Genomic DNA, 19736 nt, shown 5'->3' on the forward strand with positions numbered 1-19736 from the left:
GGAAAAGATTAAACAAAAAAATGGAAAAAAAAAATGTTGGGAGAAATCAAGCCAACCCAATGTGTCAAGCCACTAGAAGAAAAAGAAGAAGAACCCGTGGATAAGGAACATAGGAAAAGTAGCAAAATAAAAAGAATCCAAGATATAGAAGGATCAGAGGTAAAATTGAGAAGAAGTAGGTGAATTTCTAAATGTTTAAGTATACAGTCTCCAGAAGTAGTTGATCTTGAAGGAGGTTGATGTCATAGATGAAGAGACAAGAGCTTCACCTCATCATCAGACTTTGAGTCCAAAAAGGAGGACACAAGATATTGGCCCTATCCAACAAAAAATTTATGATTATGTGGAATCTTTGTAGAAAAGAGCACAACAAAAGGTAAAATCTCCTCCCATAAATCAAGGAGACACTTTCAACGAATAAATTCCTCTGTCATATGACATTCCTCAAAAAATATATAGAAATGAAGATGCTTTAAAACAAGACATATATGAGTTGGAAGTACTAAACAAACATCTCAAATAAGAGCATGAGTAAATAGAGGTACAAAATGAGGTTTTGAGGACTCAAAATGATAACATACTCTTGCATTTATGCCACTGGTACAAGAAGAACAAGAAAATCAAATCTAACAACAGGTTCCTCAGAAAAAGCCATAAGGTTATAGGGAAGGATTCTAATGAAGAAGCCAAGGACAATATTTGGCATTAAGAAAATAAAAAGGAGCACTAGTCTGAATGTCCTAGTCCATGCCTTAGAAATAGTACATTGAATAAATGTTTTGGAAAATTTTCAAATTTTGATGCATGAGTACATGCAAAACCTTCGGTTTGGGGGTATGTTGAAGTTTGAAATAATCCTCGTTTCGAACAATCCTTTTTCCTTCCTTTCCATATTTTTCCATAGTAGTTTTGTTGCAGTCTCAAGCTAAAAGGTCATCTTGGACATGATCAAACATCCAAAAAGGTATTAATCATCCATGATTTATAGTTTGTTGTTTCTTTATGAAATTTGATTTAAACATTCCTATAGCTATTGAACTGAGTTAATTTTGTAGCTAACCAAGAATTTTGCAGCTATCTTCATTGTTAGACATGTTTTATTACATTAGAGAATGAATAAAAGGTGCAGGTAGATGGAAAAAGGTTAATACATGGATATCCACCTGCCTTGTCGATCTGGAAATATACATAGTTTGAGATATCTAGAAGTCAAACCAGAAGCCAACTTTGGTTATGACACTCCAACGATGAGCAGACTTTGAAGGTGGTTTGTGGCAAGATCAAGTGAGCGTGGAAATGGTCAAGCAAATTTTGTAGCTTATGTGTCTTAGTGAATACCTCATGATTTTCTCTTTTGGTAGAAAATCACAAGAAGAAAGCCTTTTATTTCCATTTCACTTATTAGCTATTGAATTAGCACAGTTACCTCTCGACTTATGACTCTTAAGACAATTATTTAATAAAAGAGTATAAAAATACCTGAGGCAAGGTAATATATAATCATTATCATTGTTAATTATTGATATCTTTTATTTTGGATACTTTTACAATTAATATAAATACTTTTTTCCTTGTGATCAATGCATGGCTAAGTGATTTTATATTTGACTTGTACTTTCACTCAACAGGAGGGCCCCTTGGAAATTTGTAAGAGTAGAATAGTTTTCGATTATGTTCATTGCAATTTTTTGATACATACCAATTTCTTTATTGTAGTTTTTTGACGCATTTAACTGGTATTTTGTTCATCAATTCTTAGTTTAATTTTCATTGCTTTCAACTGATCTAGCACTCATAAAAATACAAAAAATTTGATTTCCATAGTTCATTCCATTCAACACTTTCATTTGGTAATTCAGTTAAGTTTTTCATTAATTTCATGAATGATAGATAGAAAGACTCAATACAACTACACACACTAGTAATCCTTTGAAGTTACAATTCGATTTGATATTTTTTTGAAGAAGTTTGGTTTCAATTTATTTCTTTCTGTCAAGTAGAGTAAAATTTCAAATTTGCAAAAGTAGTTAAAATGTTTTGATTCCTTGCAATTACAACTAGAATTTCCATTCTGCAATTTCTCAATTCAATGCCAATTAGAATAAGTTGTGATTTTTGCAAGTATTTCAAATAGAACAATTTTGAATTCATATTGCAATAGATTAAAGCTTAAATTCAAACCAGTAATTATATTTTTTATTTCATCTTGCCTTGAGGTTTCATTTCCCTTAAAAAGAGTAATTTTAATGGAAAGAACATGTGTGTAGGAATAGTTTGAGTTAATTTAACATCATTCATATCTAGATCAATTCCATCTTTTAAAACCAAAAATAGAACTCCTAACGTATATTATGCACATGCACTTCATAAGTACGTGAACCTTGGTTGACAATTAATGAAGTATTTTAACCATAAATTAAATTACCCAACACATATATTAAGTGGTAATTCCTTGAGGGGATGTTTCTTCCTGCACTAAAAGAAGAATACAGGTAAAGCTTATTCCACTTCAAGTTGTTTCTAATTTTCTTGCAATACATCAATATGAGAGGCCAACAAACTCATAATATCAATTTTAAAATTATTCATCAAATTTCCAATTTCTGCTCGTGTTGCCCCACCATTTGTTGACTTTAGAATCCTGGTAGAAGAATCATGTGTCATAGGTTTGCCGCTTGTTGATCCTCTAGAACTTATTTGGAAAAGTTGAACAATATTAGCATAAGAATCCTTATAGATATCTCCCTTCCCTAAAATATCTAGCATATCAAGGAATTCATCCCTAATTCCTTTAATCAAAATGGTTTTAACTATTTCCTTGTCCAAATTATTATGTTAAGATCTCTACAAATTGTACTGAAGGTGCTCAACATACTCTTCCAAATTTTTATCTAGTGTTTGGGTGATTATCAATATCTCATCCTTATGATCTATAGAATGACAATAATTATAACTGAAACACCTTTTTATGTGAATGGAAACAATTTTAGTTTATGTTCATAGGCAGTGTAGTCATAACTTTTGCAAAGCATATCAAATTCAAAAAGAAATGTATTGGATCTTCTGTAATTGTACCTTGGAAAGTAGAAAGTGTATACAAAGGGATGTTCTTCATTGGGGCCTATCCTTGGAGATTTCCAATAGGGAACTATTGAGGCCCCGAAAATCGGATCGACAAGAAGGGGGATACCCGCCCAGTCCGGACCATGGTTGGCAGCTCCTTATCCATTTGGTATAGCGGGTCCGACTGGGGATAATGGGACCAGTTTCCCAATCTAAGGGTGTATGTGTGTGCAGAGTTGGATGATGTTGATCTAAGAGTTCTAAGCTACTTTAATCTAACTTTTAAACTAACTCTATGCTATTGTAATCTAATGAAAAACAGCACATCTAATCTATGCTAACCCGGGGTGTATTTCTTCTATTATGCGATCTAAAGAGATTTCGAATAATAACTGGTAATAAAGATCATTCAGCTATCATAAGAACAGAAATCAATTAAGATGAACCATTTTACATAAAATGTTAGGCAAAACAGTTGTGAACAGTATATCGCATAATACGTTATTCATATATCAGGCATAAATAAATGGCTCCACCGTATAAAAGTGCCAAATGGTAACTCACACATTCATGCAATAACATATAAACAACTAAAACTGTATATCACTCTAAGAATATAAGCAGAAATGGCCAAGAGATAAAAGTACCATTTATGACTGGTCCTACTCATAAGCTTCAAGCAACAATGATCTATCTCTCCTTGCTCTAACATCTACCAAGAGTACAGAAGTGCAACATCAGTAGCAGATATCAAATGCAAACATTAATAAACCTTGATCCATCCATTCATCAAAACCCCCTCCGAGGGTACAAAAGTGCATGTTCTAAGGACAAGTTTTTGACAAATTTCTGGACCCTTCTCCAAATGCATGAGAAGGGTTTAAATACTGCTAACTAATTAACTTAATTAAATAAATTTAGGATACGGTTTAAATGACTGCCCTTTTTCTAAAACAAAACTATTTCTAAAAACTGAATGTAATTCCTAACTATTTCTGCATTTGCTCCTTAATGTTGCGAGCATTCAACATTTGTCTGGGAAGAGTCGGCTGGTTGCCTTTCTGCTTTTGTTTGAGTCACGCAAACGGAAATGGCAAGTGCTGGCACCATTTTTTAGCAAACTGGAAGATATTTCTGAGAATCTTCCTCTGACTGGGTGGATTTACTGAGTGTATACTTGCTAATAACCCATATTTCCTTCAAATTGCTTCTGCTTTTGCTATTTCAGTTTCCAGACTCGTAGACGACTAAGCAAGTTAGGGACTTCACTTCTGAACATTTTTCTTAGCGCCTTTGATCCGGGCTTTTCTGGTGCGTTTTCCGCCTTTAGCGCCTTTTTTCCTTCACTGGGTAGGAGTTTCAGGATTTTTCGTAAACATGCTGCTTTTGTGAGCTTTTTGACCCTGATTGTTGAATCGCTTATTGATATCAGCATCTGTTCGGTAATACTCTGGAATCTACGTTTCTGTTGCATGCGGTATCCGTTTATGAAGGCATCTTTTCTCTGTCTCTGAGCTTTGACGTTTTCCTTTTTTAGATGTTTCCAGTTCATTGCTTCATATTGTTTCCTGTTCTTCATTCCTGCAGATCACGCAAAGGAAAAGAGTGATGATAATAAATATTGATATGAAAGCTCTAACCTCTATGAATGTATAAAATCATGACACCCATCGTGAAATGACTCTTCGAAAAACACAAAACTGTCGTTCATTAATACTTTGGCGTACGATCATTAATTTCCTTTAAGGCGCGCGCCCAATTTTTGGTTTAGGGACAACTTTTCTTGAATGTTGAGCCGATGAAAATATGCGATGAGCGATCGCAGCTTCGCGTCATCGCATTACCGAGTTTATCACAGAATCGCAGATCGCATTTATCACAGATCGCATGTATCGCGTTCATCGCAGATCGAAGATCACATATTGCATGTATCGCAGATCACAGGTTTGTGTTTATCGCAATATCGCAGATCGCAGATCGCGACGAACCATTAAGTCATTGTGTGTTGTTTATGTGATATTGCGATATGTGACGTCGCATATCGGCCGTCGGAGATTTCTTAAGATCTTCTTTTAAGAGCACTTCTTAATGTATGTGATGCGATGGATTTTGCGTCGCTGTTTTCGTGGTTTTTAATATGCTCATGAAGGAATGTTTTATCTTCTCTGTGCGACGTGATATAACTTTAAGGAGTATAACACAAAAGTTTTATAAAATGTTTTTTGAATTTTTTATTAAGGGTCCCCATTTGCTTAGTGTTATTGCTAATACTAAACAAAGAGGGGTGTTGTTGGTGGCCACAAAAATGGCGATTCACTTGGAAGAACCAGTTATCTCTGCTTTTCTATTGAATTTTTTCTAACTTCCAAAACAGAAAAATTCTCATAAATCTAAATTTTGTTATGGACAGATAGAGTACATTATGCCTTATCCTATCAATGATATCTTGTTTCAACCTCATTCTATTCTAATTGTTTGCTTCCTCAGGCTTGTCCTTGTATTTACATCAGCCACTACTTGGTCTTGTAAAGGTAAAATAAGGTCTTCTCTGTGTGCTGGCTTTAAAAATATGCTCATTTTTCGTAGGTAGAGCCTCTGCTGCCAGCAAGTGTCCATAGCCTCGACAGGGTTACCTGTTACCTAGCAATGATCCTTTATCCTGTTTAAGGCTATCTACAACTTTTCAAAGAAAAAAAACCCATTTTGACACTTTTTCCTTTTTTATTCTCAAAGAACAATGTCTTGGTTTGGTAGCCAAATTATGACACAGTCATTCACTTGATTTACACTTTTTCTGAACAAGCTGGCTCGTGATGAGACCCCTTGTCTTTTCATTGCAACAATCTTGAGTCGTTGCCCTGTTTTGGTGGACAGTATTGGCAAAGTCAACAAGTTATAATATCTATGATCATGATAAGCCGGCTCGTGATGAGACCTCTTATTCTTTAAGATATAGTGTTTCTTGGATTGTTCCTCTGAATGCTGCGATTTTCTTTAACAGGGAGGAAGTCATTTTTTTCCTTAAGAAAGCTCTGGACGACAATAATAGAGTTTGAAAACAGCAGTTTGGCAGAGAATCCTTATTTCGCTATTGATACCTTTCATTGTGCTGATATAAAACAATTTCTTCGCTAAAGGTTGCTTTCATCAAATTTTTGAAGTTGAAACTAGTATCATATCTAGGCTAAAGTGTTTTAACTGTATCTGTCAATAATACAAATCAGATCTTCAAAAATTTTGCTACTTATACAAGCAAAAGCTCAAAATCTGAAAGAGAATTGGTGTCTTTTCGTGAATACCGGTAGTAACCATTTACAACTGGTTTTATTATGAAAAAGAAAAGAAAGAAAGAGAATTATTTTACAAAAAATAGAAGAATACTCTTCTATGGAAAATATATTTTTAGAATTTGTCCATTAACAGGCAAGGAATCCCTTCTACCTGCTAAATCCTGCAACACAAACGTTGATGGACCTATGACTTCAACAAACTGAAAAGGACCAAGCCACATCTTTTGAAATTTTGTATGTTTGCCCTTTTCTTCATGAGCCTTATCCCATTTCAAAACTAAATCTCCCATCTGAAAATTTTTTCTGGTCATTATGTTTGAATCAAAAGAGGATTTTATTAGTGCTTGGTGATGAGCATGGTTTTTCTTAGCTTGTTCTCGTTGTTCTTCTAATTTGATTATTTCCATTTTTCTTAGTTGTATGGAGGAAGTAGATACTTCATCGATGTATTGTACTAAAGACAAAGAGGGGATGACTAAGTGAGTTGGAAGAACCACTTCTTTCCCGTAAACTAAATTAAAGGGAGAAGTGTCGACTGAAGCTTTCTTCATTATTCTATCTGCCCATAAAGCATTTACCAAAGCCTTGTGCCAATTCTTTTGGTTCTGGTCAACTGTCCTTTTAATAATCCTGATTAGGTTTTTATTTGTTGAATCAGCTAACCCATTACCTTGCGGATAGTAATTGGCCGAATATTTTAGTTTGAATCCTCTTTTAAGTGCAAACTCAGTCATTGCATTTCCAGAAAAGTATGATGCATTATCAAACATTAAAGCCGTTGGCAATCCAAACCTAGTGATTATAAATTGATCTATGAATTCAATGATATTTTCAGAATTAGCTGTCTTGAGAGGAACTGCTTCTACCCACTTAGTAAAATAATCTGTTGCTGTGAGGATGTATTTATGCTGCTTAGAAGAGTGAGGAATGATCTCACCTATTATGTCCAAGCCCCACTGACTGAATGGTTGCTCGATGTTGACCGGCTATAGTGGCATGGAAAGTTTCTTTTGTCTTCCAGCAGTTATTTGGCAGACTTGACATTTCCTCACGTAACTGTGTGCGTCTTTGAACAGCGTAGGCCAATAATATCTTGCACGTAAGATCTTATGTGCAGTAGCATCTCCAGCATAGTGTCCGCCTGCTGGTCCATCGTGGAGTTCCTGCAAAACTTTTTCAGCTTCAGTTTTCTTAAGACACCTAAGGAGAACAGAATCATAATTATTTCTAAAAAGAATATCATTTATGAGCTGATATTGTTTAGCTTTTAATCTCAGAGCTCTTTTCTTAGTGTGATCCAGGTGTGATGGAGCATACCCGTTCTTAAGATAATAAATGATATCAGCATATAATGATTCTGCATCATTTAGGCTTACCTCATACACTTATACCTCTTCAGATGAATTTTCAAAAATTTGCGATGCTCCAGCTAACATTTTGCAGAAGCCTTGACCCCTTACAATGTTTGCTGGTTTGATCTCAAGGTCGTATTCCTGTAAAGCAGTGATCCAATTTGCTCTTTTTTCACCCACATCTTTCTGTACTAGAAGATTTCTTACCGCTGGAAATGGTACTATGATCTTAGTATGGGTTTTGAGTAAGAAAGGTCTGAAATATTTGACCGCTTTGAAAACGGCATAGGCCTGTTTCTCCACGTCTGAATAATTGAGTTCAGCACCTTGTAAACTTGAGCTAAAAAAATGCAATTGGAGATTCTGCTCTTTCTAGATTTGCTTGAGTTAGAATCGCAGCATATGATTTCTCTGAGGCAAATGTGTATAAGATAAAAGATTCTGAAAAATTCGGGGTTGCTAAAGATGGAGCATTTATAATAGCTTGTTTGATCAGGTTGAATGCTTCATGTTCATCTAGACCCCATTTAAATTTGAATTCTTTTTAATCATGGTTTGCAAAGGAGAAACAATTCGTGAAAAATCTGGGACAAATATCTTTACAAAATTGATTTGACCAAGGAAAGATTGCATGGCCTTTTTATTATGAGGTAGGGATATTTCAGAAATTTCTTTGATTCTGTCAGGATCAATGTGAATACCAGACTTTGACACTATGAATCCTAGAAGTTTCCCTTCACATAATGCGAAAAAATATTTCTTTGGGTTGAGTGAAATCCCATACCTTAAACATCGTTGAAAGATTTGTTTTAAGTCTTCGAGGTGGTCACTTCGCTTCTTGGAGTACACTGTTATATCATCCAAATAAATCACTACAGATTTATTGACTAATCCCTTGAATGCGATGTCCATGACTCTTTGAAATGTAGCGCCAGCATTGATCAGACCAAATGGCATCTTCCGATATGCATATGTGCCCCATTTTGTTCTGAATGTGGTTTTCAGCTGATCATCGGGATTTACCAGCACTTGATTATATCCTGAAAATCCATCCAAGAAAGACATCAGTTCTAAGCCTGATACTGCCTGTAATATCTGTTCCATAGGTGGGAGAGGAAAATTTTCTTTCTGACAGGCTTTGTTAAGATTCCGAAAATCGATACAGATTCTAATATCTCCGTTTTTCTTTCTAACGGGTACCATATTGGAGACCCATTTGGAATGTCTGACGGGGAAAATTATTCTGGCTTTTAGTAACTTATTGAGCTCAGTTTTTATCTGATTTTCTAAATTGGGGTGGATTTTTCTCAGTTTCTGTTGGACAGGTTTCTCGTTGTCTATCATGGGAATAATATGCTGAATGATGGAAGTGTCGTATGTCTTTAGCTCATTGTAGTTCTAGGAAAAAACATTTTTATATTGTCTCAAAAGACGAATATATGCTAGTTTTTCTTCAGGGGCTAGGCCGAGGCCTAGATTAACGTTTTGTGGTTTATCATCGGTTCCTAGGTTTACTAATTCGTAGTTCAGAGTTGGACTGTAGAGCTTTGAATTGGTAGACCTTTTAAACCAGTTTTTCAGATCGTATAAGTCTTCTAACTTAACCACCGATTTAGGTATAGCATTATCAGTGCCATTTTGTTGTATTTGTCAATCGTAATGGTCTTTTTCAATTATTTGATTGGAGTAGGATCCTTCAGAAGTGAGAAAATTTACAATATCAGGATCATCATTGAATACTCTCCAATTTGTAATGTTGTCAAGGATGGACGGTCTAAAGATTAATTCTATTGAGAATCTATCTGGACTGAAATCTTCGGAAGGAATAAGTTTAGAGGCTACGTTAGCCAAAAGATCTGCACTTGCGTTTTGGAGTCTCGGGATTGACGAAATATTGAATGCTATAAAATGCTCAGTCAGATCTTGTACTAAAGATTGATAGTGTTTTAAATGACCTGATAGGCAATGTATAGTGTTACATACCTGTTTGACGACAATCTCAGTCTCTGAAGACTTGAAGATACTTGACGTTCAACCCGATTGCTTTGTATAGGCCTTGCACCAAGGCCTTGTATTCTGCTGTATTGTTTGTGCAATCGAATTCGAGTCTGCATGTGAGCATGGTCTTATCTCCTTCTGGACTAATCAGAACGCATCATGCTCCTGCTCCTTCGTTAGATTTAGAGCCATCAAAATATAATTTCCAAAACAAAGATGTATTTACAGGTTTATCTACAAAATTAACACACTTTGAATTATCAGTTTGGGAAAAAATTTCGACTTGGGACAAAACTGAATTTTCTAAGTAAGGTGATGTATGAGCATTGAAATTGCCAAGAAAGGAATCTACTGAGTAATTGCCTATGATGCTGTTGTTATATGCTACTGCTTCATTTTCTCCCTCCAATTCCGTTACTATGTATTTTTGGTGTAATTCTCGTTCAACCTTTATTTGATTCGGTTTACCGTTGTATGGTAACCACATGTGCGACCAATCGGTTGAAAAGTATCCATGGAGTTTCTCAGACCAATCCCTACTAAGAATTAAGCCATAGAATTCTGGGATATCAGCCACTAGAATGTCAATAACCTGACATACCTTTGGGTTGGATGACAATCTTATGGTTACTTGATTAAGTTCACCAATCACTTCGACTTGTGATCGATCAAGCTGAACTATGCGCACTATGGATTTTTGTGGTTGAACGTTTAACTTGGCACATATTGATCTGGGTAAAATATTCGTTGAAGCACCAGAATCTATCAAACAATTGTGCACATTTTTATTGAAAATTTCATAAGTGAGGAGAAATGGGGGAGTGTGAGATCTTGATCTTCCTCCAATCAAGGTGATATCATTTGGATCAATCTTATTGATCGCGTTGGTTGGAGGTCTTCCCATGCTGTGGGAAGCTACATCTGTAGGCAAAGATGTAATAGGCATGACATGTAATTCTTTCATCATTATCTTCTGTTGATGTTTCAATTTGCTCAATTCGTAAAGGGTAATATTAGCCCTAGTCTTTTTCATGTCATCAATGATATTGTATTCCATTTCATCCGACACTATCAGTGTTTTAGATGGAGTTGTTTGATCTGTTTGGACTGGGCTAGATTGAGTCGCTTTAGCGGTCGTTTTCTTTGTTGTGACTTTATCTTTTGCTGTAGAGCTTGCGCTCTTCTGCTTAGGGGTAGTGTGGGGAGGATCAAGTTGATTTTTGCTTCGTGTACTAACCGGAAATGCTTCTTGATCTTCTTCTTGTGGGAGGATGAAATCCCACATTCCTTGTAATTCCACAGCTTCTTCGTCATCAGTCTTCCCTTCAGTGGCACTTTCTTCTTCTTCCTCTTCCTCGGATTCGACATTTGAAATAGCATTGGGTGGTTTTACATCCATTGAAGGGCTTCTTTTAAAAGCTCTGTAGGGATTTTTTGAAGAAGTTTCTGCTACTTGTTTTTTTATGTCAATCATCTCATTAGACATGGTCTTTAATACTTTCTACAATCCTTCCAAATCGAAAGGATCTTTCGTTTGTTTCTTCTTGGAGTCTTCCTTGAAGGTGACTTTTTTAGACTTGCGTTCCTCTATCGCGGATCTCTTTTCTAGGGCTATTATGCGTTTCTCTACTGCTATCGCCTCTGTCAAGTTTTCAACTAAGGTTGTTTTATTTGCCCTATCCACGAAGATTGCTAAGTTTGATGGTAAGGCAGTAATATACCATTCGCATCGTACTTCCACGCTGGGTTGGGAAGCAGTGGGAATTTTGTTGAGGATTTTATTGAACCGTAAATTGAAATCTTTGATAGGTTCTTTAGCTTCGGCTTTGAGATTGGATAGGTCATTGATTAACGTTGTCGTTGATCTGTCATCACCAAACTTGGTAAGGAATTGATTCTGGAAGATATCCCAACTTGTGATAGACCCGGAGGGTAATGAAAAGTACCATGACCCGGCTGTCCCTTGCATTGTATAGGGAAAAAGCCGAACAATAGCATCCTCATTGGTAACTCCGTTGAGATTGATAGAAAGCATGAAATTGTTTATGTGTTCTTCTGCTAGCATGCCTGCTTCTGGATTGAATTTGGGCAGCCATTTCTCAGGATGGACCGGTATTTGACTCAAGGGTGGAGGCATTAAAACTGCTCCAGGGTTGTTCCATGGAGACTGGGCCATCGTTGAGCTGCTAGTAAATGAAAGTGTAGAAGATGATCCTTGTAGCTGGGAAGATGAAGATACTATGATCTTAGATGATTTAAGAAGAGGGGTTGTGGTAGATGGATGGATGATGGTTTGGAATGAAGGTGTGCGTGGCTGACTTCACGGTGAGGGAGTTGAAATGGACGATGTAGATGAGAGAGTCTCACTGTCAGACTCCTGTGAAGATTTCCTCGCTCTTTTCCTAGTGGGTAGAGGCAATTCAGTTGGCTGGATGCCAAATTTTTCACTCTTTAATCTGGTTAGGGGATGAGCAGGATTGTACTGTGAAGTCACGCTGCTTTGAGATTTATCAGACCTCTGAGTAGAAATGGAAAATCCCTGAAGTTTGTGAATCAGAGTTTGAACTTCAGGAGGTTCAATGGTAGATTGGTCTGAAATATTAGGGTGTATAGTAGCGGTTGATACTCGAGCAACTTCTGACTCTGGATTTAAGCGTACTGGGGAAGTCGGGGGAGTTGATAAGGGCGATTTACTCTCAGAATGGTATTTAGATTTTTATTTAGGTTCCATTCATAGTTCGGCCCTCCTTCTAGTGCCAAATATGTTGAGTCCCTGAAAATCGGGTCGACAACAAGGGGGATACCCGCTCGGTCTGGACCTTGGTTGGCAGCTCCTTATCCGTTTGGTATAGCGGGTCCGACTGGGGATAGTGGGGCCAGTTTCCCAATCTAAGGGTGTATGTGTGTGCAAAGTTGGATGATGTTGATCTAAGAGTTCTAAGCTACTTTAATCTAACTTTTAAACTAACTCTATGCTATTGTAATCTAATGAAAAACAACACATCTAATCTATGCTAACCCGGGGTGTATTTCTTCTATTATGCGATCTAAAGAGATTTCGAATAATAACTGGTAATAAAGATCATTCAGCTATCATAAGAACAGAAATCAATTAAGATGAACCATTTTACATAAAAAGTTAGGCAAAACAGTTGTGAACAGTATATCGCATAATAAGTTATTCATATATCAGGCATAAATAAATGGCTCCACCGTACAAAAGTGCCAAATGGTAACTCACACATTCATGCAATAACATATAAACAACTAAACCTATATATCACTCTAAGAATATAAGCAGAAATGGCCAAGAGATAAAAGTACCATTTATGACTGGTCCTACTCATAAGCTTCAAGCAACAATGATCTATCTCTCCTTGCTCTAACATCTACCAAGAGTACAGAAGTGCAACATCAGTAGCAGATATCAAATGCAAACATTAATAAACCTTGATCCATCCATTCATCAAAACCCCCTCCGAGGGTACAAAAGTGCATGTTCTAAGGACAAGTTTTTGACAAATTTCTGGACCCTTCTCCAAATGCATGAGAAGGGTTTAAATGCTGCTAACTAATTAACTTAATTAAATAAATTTAGGATACGGTTTAAATGACCACCATTTTTCTAAAACAAAACTATTTCTAAAAACTGAATCTAATTCCTAACTATTTCTGCATTTGCTCCTTAATGTTGCGAGCATTCAACATTTGTCTGGGAAGAGTCGGCTGGTTGCCTTTCTGCTTTTGTTTGAGTCACGCAAATGGAAATGGCAAGCGCTGGCACCATTTTTTAGCAAACTGGAAGATATTTCTGAGAATCTTCCTCTGACTAGGTGGATTTACTGAGTGTATACTTGCTAATAACCCAGATTTCCTTCAAATTGCTTCTGCTTTCGCTATTTCGGTTTCCGGACTCGTAGACGACTAAGCAAGTTAGGGACTTCACTTCTGAACATTTTTCTTAGCGATGCGCGATTAGCGCTAGGTGCTAATCACGCATCGAAAACTGCCTCTATTCTTTGATCTGGGCTTTTCTGGTGCGTTTTCCGCCTTTAGCGCCTTTTTCCTTCACTGGGTAGGAGTTTCAGGATTTTTCGTAAACATGCTGCTTTTGTGAGCTTTTTGACCCTGATTGTTGAATCGCTTATTGATATCAGCATCTGTTCGGTAATACTCTGGAATCTGCATTTCTGTCACATGCGGTATCCATTTATGAAGGCATCTTTTCTCTGTCTCCGAGCTTTGACGTTTTCCTCTTTTAGATGTTTCCAGTTCATTGCTTCATATTGTTTCCTGTTCTTCATTCCTGCAGATCACGCAAAGGAAAAGAGTGATGATAATAAATATTGATATGAAAGCTCTAACCTCTATGAATGTATAAAATCATGACACCCATCGTGAACTGACTCTTCGAAAAACACAAAACTGTTGTTCATTAATACTTTGGTGTACGGTCATTAATTTCCTTTAAGGCGCGCGCCCAATTTTTGGTTTAGGGACAACTTTTCTTGAATGTTGAGCCGAGGAAAATTGTGATGGGTGATCGCAACATCGCGTCATCGCATTACCGATTTTATCACAGAATCGCAGATCGCATTATCGCAGATCGCATGTATCGCGTTCGTCGCAGATCGCAGATCACAGATCACATATTGCATGTATCGCAGATCGCAGGTTTGTGTTTATCGCAATATCGCAGATCACAGATCACGACGAACCATTAAGTCATTGTGTGCTGTTTATGCGATATTGCGATATGCGACGTTGCATATCGGCCATCGGAGATTTCTTAAGATCTTCTTTTAAGAGCGCTTCTTAATGTATGCAATGTGATGGATTTCGCGTCGCTGTTTTCGCAGTTTTTAATATGCTCATGAAGGAATGTTTTATCTTCTCTGCGCGATGTGATATAACTTTAAGGAGTATAACACAAAAGTTTTATAAAATGTTTTTTGAATTTTTTATTAAGGGTCCCCATTTGCTTAGTGTTATTGCTAATACTAAACAAAGAGGGGGGTTGTTGGTGGCCACAACAGGAACTCAAAAGTGGTAATCGAGTAGCATGCATGCCCATGTCATGGGATAAAATGGGGTTTTATTTCATTGAAAGGCTAGGTTAACTCAGGGGTTGGGCACCTAGAGTGGTGGATTAGCTCTTGGGGGTTCTGTTGTAGGTGTAGAAGGTCACGTTGCCAGTGTTCCATCAGTTCCCCTTCCTTAACTGATACATAGGGAGTTGAATCATAATAACTCTTCATCACATGTTTACCCCGGTTTGTCGGTTACTTAGGTAAATGTCAAAGGAGAGTGTTACAATGGCACTCATATGCTTCATGCTCCAAGCTCTGGCCACCCCTTGATCGCCAAACCCTCCTTGACACCCACTCGGTCATGCCCACCCTTTTCCTATTCCACTAATGGGTCCATCTACCACCCCAAACTCAGCCAAGACTGTAACAGTTCCCCCCCACTGAGCACAAGATTCTCTAAATCTGAACCACTTGCACCCCCAATTTTGACCACTTGATACTGGTTCAGCTCTTGAGGAATGCACCACCGTAAGAGAAGACTCAAACACCTGTACGCAAGTACCCTCCAAAATTTGCACACCACTACACCAGTGGGTCGAAGTTTCACATGATAACACCGACTCAAGGAAACTATAGTCAATTGGGAGAGAGGCCTACACAATTCCCCATTCACACTCCACCCAAATCCAATGACACTCCCGAGAATAGACACTACAATAAACCAAAACTCATACAAATTACTAGGTGAGAGCTAACAAAAGTTTGGGCTTAAAATGATTAACCAGTCTGGAGGATACCACAGGGAGTATAAAAATAAATAGAAAACCAATGTGCATAGGGCTTGCTTCTGCAAGCTCCTTCCACCCTTATTAAGTGTAGCACGCTACCCCTTCTAATCCATAATAACCATCAGTAAGTCAAGAGGTTAGCTTAAGGCGTTTGTCTGAATCACTCACCCCAAACTTCCATCGCCATAATAGTGTTACGAAACCCATCGTCCATTGTATGAGACCCTTCTCCCACCTGCCTTCGCTTAAATGCTCTTGAGCGTCAATGGTTGGTTTCACACGATCTTGTTGCTACATTTCTTGCCACACAACCCACCTTCTTATCCCACGCATGGAGGGTCTAGAGGTGAGGCACGAATCTTGATAGCCTTAGGTTATCCACCCCATCAATGTAATTAAAACCATAAATGAATCAAAATTTAATGTGTGATTAAGATTTCAAATATTTTATTATTCTTTTTAGATTCAAAAAAATAAAAAACCAATTTTGAATCAATTTATCAATTAATTTTGATTAGGATGTAGAGAAGATTGTTATAAATGATTGAATATAATTTACAATTCAATTTGGAAAATTTGAGTGTGTGAAGGGATTTTCTCTATGAATAATAAATTAAAGTAGATTTATTTTAATAAGTATATTTATATATAAATCTAATTATAGAAAAGATTGTTACAAATAATTGAATATATTTTATAATTTAGTTTGGAGAATTTTGTGTATTTATAATTAAGTATTAAAGAAAATATCACAAATACTTAAGTGTATTCTATAACTAAGTATAAACCATTGAATATATTTTACAATTAAAGATATATATATATATATATATATATATATATATATATATATATATATATAATTTCTTATAAATTAACTTAGATTTATTTTAAAGAGAAATTATATGAGAAATTGTTTTGATCTTATTAAATAATTGAGAAGTGTAAATCTAAAATAATATATCAATTAACTCTTATTGACTGTATTGCTTTAAAATTAATACTTATTTAAATTTATATGAACAAGTGTTACATAGTAGCTAGTTTCCAACCGCTTAGTTTAAATATAACTAAATTAAAGTAAATATATTGAATTCAAGTTAGTGTTAAGATTCGAAATCCCATCAAATTTGGTTTTACTAATTGGTAAATTGAAGTAATTTGTTAATCATAATTATGCATTGTTTATAGCAATGAACAACTTTGTTGCTAATTTCATTTGTTGAAATATGAATTCATGCACATTTAATCTTGTCCACGATTATATTTTTATTTATATAATAGTTTTTAATAAAGTCAAATATAAATTAATAAAATATATAAATAAAAAATAAATGCATGAAAAGTCATATATATATATATATATATATATATATATATATATATATATATATATATATATATATATATATATATATATATATATATATATATATATATATAGAGAGAGAGAGAGAGAGAGAGAGAGAGAGAGAGAGAGAGAGATATATAGTTTAACGATAAATTAACATTACTTTTAATGTGCACTATTCCACATATTTTTCCCATTCCATGATCTCCCTTAGTCATGATGGTCGAAAATACTAGAAGAGACATATAAAATTGGCTAAAATAGAATATCACAATTTTCTTTGTTAGCTACAAACCTCCATAGAAGCTTGAAATTTGCGAAGGATTTGGGGATTCTGATGTGTTTCTGACATCTGCATGGCCTTTGCAATGAATAGGGTTTGTTCTGTCGAACATGCAAAGGAGAATTGAAATTTAGTGGTAGTACTACTATTCCTATTTACATTATGCTTACCCAACTAATATTTGTGTTTAAAATTGAATTCTACTTCAATGACCCAACTTCAATCCTTTGTGTATATAATCTTATAATTCTGAGCATGGGATGTAGAGATTTTTTTTTTCTTATATTCGAAAGCATTTCAGATATGTGAGGCTCACAAATGCACGTTGGAGAAGCAGGGCATGTGTGAGCTGAGGCCTGCTTAAAACAAGTATTCATACTTGCTTACTTTATTTGTCATTTTGTGTGGCTGTAACAAAGCCCAATTTGTTGCGAAATGGCCTAAACTAACAATAGAAAAAAAATTAAATATAACAAAATAATCCATAAAACTATATTAGCAAAGTTTTGTATCAATGTTGACCCAAGAGTGTAGATACTAGGAGCTACCAAAAATAGAAATTATTAAAGTCCAACAAATGATCACATAGAGCCTAATTAAAGGGACTAGGAAGCATAAACAATGATCTTTAGTTGTACGTGTACACTACACTACTCCAAAAGCATAAAAGACAAAAGAAATATTGGAAATAAGTAGTATCTCCAAGAGTGAAAAAAAATAGTAGAAGAAAGATCTAATAGATGACTATAGGATGAGATGACGAGGAGACAATATTTGTCACGTATCAATAATCGAGGAATCACAAAAACCATGAAATTTCATAATAGGGACAAATTTAATGAAAAAATGATACAATCTAACATGAGAAAAAAATGTATTCATGTCTGAATAATCCAAATTAGATATAGAAACTATGAAATTTTGTAACATTAAATTCACTGCATAAGAATTATTATGGTATAAAATGAATGCTTATGTCAAAGCAATCCAATTTACACAAACAACCCATGAAATTCATAATAGAGTCAAGTTTACTGCAAAATTCTCCATGATGACAGATGAAAACAAAAAACTATGTCAAAATGATCCCAATTAATAGGAGAAATTGTGACATTTTTGTAGAAAAGTGAACTTCATAACAAAATTACCCCTTCCAAAAGCAGAAAATGACAATTAGGGAGAGAATTTACATGCAACATCCACCATGCTGACATTCTATCATCGAAAACATGATTATTTCTCTTTTCTTATTTTTGGTTTTTCTAAAGTGACCTATCTTTCATCTTCACTCTCGTTTTTCTTGTAGAGTACTCTCGAAGGGTGTAACGTCAATCCACTGTATCATAGACGTCATTAGTGAATTTGAGTCTTTGCCTGATGGTATGAGCCATCTATTTCTATCATAATTAAGTTGGACTTCGAGCATCGCTCCTAATATATGCTCTCTCAATGAAGGCATGACCATATGACCAATTGAGAGGGTTCATTTGAAAAGAGTTTAAGCACCTTTTCCACGTGGAGGAATCATGGAGTTGGTGGTAAAGAGGATTAAAGAAAAAATCATTATTTTGAGTTGGTTAGGACATTATGGTTCCACTTTAATTGCTCAATTTTCATATAACAAAATATTTTAATTGTTGGCTTACCGGGCACTTTACTTCCTGAAGCCCCTTTTGTGTGGTCTGTAATACCCTGCTATGGCATCCATATGACTGAACAATCCATACAAATATCCCTTGGTAAGTTAAATAAATAAATGAAGTTGTTCTTCCCAGATCGAGATGTGAACCGACCTTAGTGGGCTTGCCCGAGCCTAGAGATTAATGTGGATATGTGAACCGACCTTAGTGGGCTTGCCCAAGCCTAGAGATTAATGTGGATATTTAATATCTTCACAACCACCCTCCACATGCAGCCAACACTTAGAGTGGAGGTAGCAATCATGTGAGGTTTAATGCATGAAGGTGGCAGAGTTTTAAGGATAGTTAGAGTAGGAAACGTTTTGTTCAACATGTTGAGGAGGGTAGCTTGGGTTCTCATGCTCTTGTGGAACTGGTGTGTGAGGAGAATTATGGGAAAACAGAGACCGTCGACATCCTCAGTTATTGGTAGCGACTCCTGGTATGTTATCGGCCTTAACCCTACAATTTTAGTTAGAATGGAGCAGTGTATTCAACCTCGAGTCAGGGAATTGAATATGTCTAGGCTATGGGGTGATGAGCTCTGGAAGGGCCACAGAGGCATGGCCTCATTGGGTTCTAGGTAAGGTCTGTGTCCATTGTTTTGCTCACCCCAGTGCTAGTAGAGTTTGGGATATGTATGTCTTGCATGGGTACATGCAAGGTCAGGATGGTAGAGAGCAGGGTATGTGGGAATTCCCCTCACATGGCTCTGGAAGAGCTGAAAGGGGGTTGGGTCTGCGGAGAATTGGGGTGGGATCCAAATTACCTCGGCATAGAGAGAGACATGGGTTCAAGGAACTCCAAATACACCCTCTAGTGGCAGAGGGGTGAAGGTGGAGAAGCCATGTTGGTTATTTTATGGGTCAATCTAGTCCTGTGGACTCGAATATCTTGGGTCA

Source organism: Pinus tabuliformis, chromosome 2_1, assembly GCF_031772625.1.
Source record: "Pinus tabuliformis cultivar Carrire ecotype Pingquan chromosome 2_1, CPIR1, whole genome shotgun sequence".
Lineage (NCBI taxonomy): Eukaryota > Viridiplantae > Streptophyta > Pinopsida > Pinales > Pinaceae > Pinus > Pinus tabuliformis.